The 5,831-nt window shown below is 35.8% G+C and overlaps 1 long non-coding RNA gene across 1 annotated transcript; it reads right to left on the bottom strand.

Moving 5' to 3' along the window:
* Positions 1-74: 74 nt before the first annotated feature.
* On the bottom strand, positions 75-2,419 carry LOC143851526 (uncharacterized). The gene is made up of 3 exons (XR_013236374.1): positions 2,324-2,419; positions 2,079-2,130; positions 75-528 (listed from the first exon to the last, which is right to left on the bottom strand). It is a non-coding gene; the product is annotated as an uncharacterized LOC143851526 (long non-coding RNA).
* Between the last annotated feature and the right edge of the window lie 3,412 nt (positions 2,420-5,831).

Here is a 5,831-nt window from a genome sequence, read left to right on the forward strand (position 1 = left end):
CAGGAAAATTAAAATTAAAAAAATGGCAGTAGATCAAAGCCATGTAGTTCAGTGTCTTCATCATGAAATTTCAAAACCATGTGCAGACAACCAAAATCAATTACATGTGACCGCAAAATCATTATAACTCAACAGACCAGATCTTCATCCAAGGCACCACCATTATATTGTACAATAGGTAATAAAAGAATAAGTGGCCAATCTTACCATATGGAAAGAGAAATGCAAAATATTATCACATTAAGAATTCCTCTAAAATCATTGACATCAATGTAAACAAAGTTACATAGAAAACCAAAAACCATTGTATGCCATCATCCTATCTCTTCTTTTGCCTTCTCGCTACGGTGAAACCTTGCCCAGTAGTTTTGATACATTGGAATGCATATCTCGAGTTACAGACATAATCCTTTTTTATCAGCATATTTAAGGACATCTATCTAAATCAACCATAACCACGTCATTACCCACTAATTTGTGGGATCAGAAAACTCCACCCAAATAGGGACTTAGGTACATCCTAAACATCTGATTCATAATTTCATTAGTGTATTGCAGAAAAAGAAAATGAGAATACAATAAGAACTAAATAAACAATTATATTATATGAGGAAATGAAAAATTATAGCCATACAGGTCAAATAAAGAAGAAATACACAACTTAAGAAAATAGGTTGTGAAGATACATATCATTAAAAAAAAAAGGTCATCATGATAGAGAGGAAAATATCAATAAAGAGCGTGAAATAACAATGAGGAAATGAAAAATTATAGCCATAAATGTCAAATAAAGAAAAGAAATACACAACTTAAGAAAATAGGCTGTGAAGATACATATCATTAAAAAGAAAGGTTATCATGATCAAGGTTTTAAATTTCGATTTCGGTACCGATTTTGAACCCCACCGAAATCCGAAATTTCAGACTGAAATTTGTATTTCCGTTCGAAATTACGGCCAAAATTTTGTAACACTTTTTTTAAAAATAAAAAGGCATTTTCTTGAAATTTCGGCTGAAATTTGGTAAAGGCCGACATTTGTAATTTCGCCAAATTTCGGTTTCGGTCCCCGGTCGAAATTTAAAACCATGATCATGATACAAGAAATATGATGAAAGAGCGTGAAAAAACAACAAAGAAAGGTCAAAGAAAGGTTGTTTACCTTGTGGAAAAGAGGAGAAGAACTACTCTGCCTTCTACTTTTGAGTGGTGAAAAAAGGAAATTATAATTTGCCACATCATTATCCACAGTATACATTCAGATTGCTTATCAGATATATCATATTGGGAGTGCTTTTCCCTATTACTTTGTCTCAATCATGATATATTTTGAATCAAACTGTCCATCCATAGGAGTGTCTATGATACTACTTATGTTTTACATAGTTAGGGCTTAGTGTTTGGAGAGGGAAAAGGAAAGAAACTCGACAGAATTGAGATTAATCATCAAAACAATAGGCAAGAATCTGAGTCGTTTGTCATTTTTAGTATTTTAATGTTACAAAAATACCCTTGTGAATATACATAAATGAAGAGTATTTTTGGACATTGGTACTCCCATTCGGATCTAGGATGCTCCATCTGATTTTATTTTTATAGAGTCGTCTAATCACAATAAAAAATAATTTTAGACTTTAAGATATAGATCCAATAGACATGATTCAGATCTAGCTGTTGTGCCTGAATCCTGTCCATTTAGTCTGTGAATCCATCTGACCATCTGGGTTAGTTTGGTTGGGTTAGTGTTGATTCTATCTCATGTAAGATACCGTTAGTTAATAGGCTTTTTGGATACAATCGGTTCTCAAAAACCAAAACAAACATGACCCTAATTTGGAGACCAGTGAATCAAATAAAAAATGAAGAATAATCCAATTTCAGAGTGAAAGTTGAACATAGTTTTGAGTTGAGTCCAATAATCATTGTTGCATACAATCAGTTCTCAAAAACCAAAACAAACAGGGCCCTAATTTGGAGACCAGTGAATCAAATTACAAAGAATAATCTAATTTGGAAATGTTTTGAGAAAATCCAGGGATGATTTTCCGTAATTAGCAATTAAAAATGGCATGATCCATACCTGAAAAAGTAGTCCGGCAAGAAGAATCTTCCACTTCTCTTCTTCTCCAAACCTTTTCACAAAACAATCAAATAATCAGTTCAATAAAAAAGGTCAGAAAAGTATGTATAGCAGAAAAAATAATCATAAAAGGATAATGAAAAGGAAAAAAAGAATAGAAAAATTATAGAGCAAGAAGAGAGAAGAATGGGTATGAACTTTAGAGAGGGTGTTCAAAGTTTTAAAAGATTTAGGTACTCAGAAACATTTATGGCAAAGAAATTGGTAACGTTTCCTATCTTCTAACTTCTCATACGTTTGCCAAAACCGAAAATATAGGAATACTATATGAATTTGGTTTCCATCCTCACTTATCAATTTATCATACGTGTGTATCGTTTGGAAAGGAAAGGATTGGCATTGAAGCTTGCCAAACCGAAAACATAGGAAAACTATTAAAGGCAAAGCTAGGAAAACGTAAGGAATTAAATGCCAAAACGAATTAGAGAAAATAGGGCTTTTTAAAACTGCGGGATAGCGGAGTGGCTGACATGTGGCACCACCACAGCTTAGAGGATTCCACTTTACTTATAAATATACGATAGTCCTTAAATTTACAATGAAATCTATGTAAATTAACCATAATTATATTATTTCCCCTTAAATTGTGTAGGGTATGTTTAGCTACCATGAATTTTTTTTTTCATGATAACTCGGGGGTCTCTGAGTGGAGATGAGGGTGAGTTGGCTTAAAATTAGGAAACAATAAACAAGAAACTAGTGTCTCCGGTGATGAGAAGTGGCAAAAAATTAGTAAACAGTAGATCGGATTTTGAGTACATTTTTTGTTTCCTGATTTTTAGCCCTTTCTCAGCACTTGAAGAGGCTAGTTTCCTGTATTTTGTTTCCTGATTTTTAGCCACTTCACCCGCCCAACCCTCTCTCACCACTTGGAGGTGCTGTTGGAAAGTTTCTAAAAGTCTAGAGTTTCTAAACTTGATAGAATCCCTAAAAGACAAGGATTGCTATATTTAGGCTTGCTAATTTGAGTGTGGCCTTGCATGTTTAGTAGCCTTTCATGTTCATAGGGTAATCCCTTGAATTTGGAAACGTTTGGGAAGGGAAAGATGACTCTAATTGCACTTTCTAATTATAGTTTAATTGCCAAACGAATTTGGGCACTTTAGGAAAGCTCTATGGGAGCTTTTACTTATAAAGGAGACCCTTAGTCCCTCTTGCCACAAACAACAACACTATGTTACGAACCCAATTTAGTTCGCAACAGATTGATCTTCTTAGAAGGAAGATCGGCCTCTTGATCCACTTCGAGGGAAGGATCAATCCTCCTTTGTGCTCAAGACACACTTTCTCAAACAATTTTCTTCATTCAATTTTCTGCAATGCGTTTTACAAGCTTAAATAAATGTTTACAAACTTGATGCTCCAAGAAAGTAGGCAGAATCCCTCCCAATGAAATAGGTTAGTCACCTATTAAATAGGTAACTTCCTTATCAAATCCCTATCAAATAGCAATTACTCCTATAACTACCATAAATACTAATTATTATCCTATCATAATAAGAAAAGATAAACACAAAGAAAATCATGTAACATTCCTCTCCCCTTGAAATCAACCTTGTCCCCAAGGTTGGATTATTGAAAACAAAAAATAATTTATTCCACCGGGATCCCAAATCGTATTGGCCATGATTTTGTTGAGCAACAGATCTGATGTTGGACTTCCACCTGCAAAAACAATGATTGTGAACCGTTGAACTCCACCTTTAAAATATCTTATGATCAAACTGGAAAAGAAATATGATTTTTTATCGCGGCGCATCGAAGCAATGGAATAATCGAACAAGCCAACAAAATCAAGATGAGCCTTGGCATGGCGTTCCACCAAATCATCTTCGCCGGCATCAATTTGCGCATTTTATCAGATTTAGCTCTCTTTCTTCTCTCATTTCCTTGATCTTCGTGCTGATTTTGACCAGGCCTTCCGAAAATTATCGTTGTTCTTCCATAAATTTTGAAAAAATCTTACAAAAATCATCACACAAGGAATCCCAAATCTCACAACCCATGGCGCGGGATTGACGGCTCTGATGCCACTTTGTTACGAACCCAATTTAGTTCGGAACGGATTGATCTTCGTAGAAGGAAGATCGGCCTCCTGATCCACTTCGAGGGAAGGATCAATCCTCCTTTGTGCTCAAGACACACTTTCTCAAACAAATTTCTTCATTCCTTCAAAACGAATGGCTACATATTATTTAAAGAGAAAATAACTTACCAGGTAACCTAAACATTAGCAACCAACATCCTACGTGCCAAATCCTAAACAACAGCAAACTTTCCTAAAAATTGTAAAGTGATAACCATAGCCTACACAAATCGTTTTTAACTAAAATCTACCCAATAACCACGTCCATATCCAATCCCTTAAAAATCTGAACAAGTGAATATTTAACCACCCCTCTTGGAATCAACCTTGTCCTCAAGGTTGGAGATGGTCAGTTGGAGAAAAATGAAATCTTCTTGTGTAGGACTTTTTCGAAAGTCTTCTCTCTTATCTTTTGCCTTTTTCCTCCTTCTTGCTCCCTTTCTTCTTTTCTTCGTCCTATGATTAGTCTCCATTTTGTATGGCATCATCAAGGGTTGAGCCAACTCCATTTTCAAATTAATCTGACCGTATTGATCACCAAAGCTCCATTGCAGTAATTTTTTCAAATTTTGACACACAGATGGTCGTGGAAGAGATTATGCTCGTTGGCATTTGATATGCTACAAGGAATGAAGGATTTGTTACGACGACCTTGTGGGAATTGACAAGGCTGATAAACGCCTTTCTTTTGTGGCTTTTGCTCCTTTCCTTTTCTGTACTTGGGAAGACAAGAATTCATTAAATGTGAAACATATTTGTCACATAGATGCCATAAGATCTACCTCCACCATTACAGTCTTGGTTGTTGGAGCTTTCCTTCAGGTCGCGCATACGTGTAGCCGTCATCTCGTCAAACCGAGCATTCAGAGCAGAAAACATCACCTCCATCTCGTGGTCATCCTCTCTTGTCCCACCACAAGAGAACACAAGACAGCCTCAACCGCCCGATCCTTGGATCATCCATGCCTTGCTCTGATACCACTTTGTTACGAACCCGATTCGGATCGCAATGGATTTGATCTTCTCGGAGGGAAGATCAGCCTCTTGATCCACTTCGAGGGAAGGATCAATTCTCCTTTGTGCTCAAGACACTTTCTCAAACAAATTTCTTCATTCCTTCAAAACGAATGGCTACATATTATTTAAAGAGAAAATAACTTACCACGTAACCTAAACATTAGCAACCAACATCCTACGTGCCAAATCCTAAACAATAGCAAACTTTCCTAAAAAATTGCAAAGTGATAACTATAGCCTACACAAATCTTTTTTTACTAAAATCTACCCAACAACCACGTCCATATCCAATCCCTTAAGAATCTCAACAAGTGAATAAGTAACACACTAGAACTCATTGAGAGAGAGAGAGAGAGTTCACTTTTGAGGGGTTTCCCATAGACCTATTGGTGTGCAAGGTAGGAGAAGTATCAATGGGAGTTTCTGGGCACAAGCCATGGTAAAAGGTACATCAAATCAAAATCGTTAAAATCAAGTTTTTCTTTGTTTTCAATGCCAAAGATCCAATGGGATCATTAATTTAATGTTTAGAATAACATTTGGTATCAGGGCAAAGGTTGTATGCCTTGGATTCAAAGAAAAATCAAAAT

This window comes from Tasmannia lanceolata, unplaced genomic scaffold (assembly GCF_043159265.1).
Source record: "Tasmannia lanceolata isolate RefF3 unplaced genomic scaffold, GAP_Taslan_0.1 ptg000018l, whole genome shotgun sequence".
Lineage (NCBI taxonomy): Eukaryota > Viridiplantae > Streptophyta > Magnoliopsida > Canellales > Winteraceae > Tasmannia > Tasmannia lanceolata.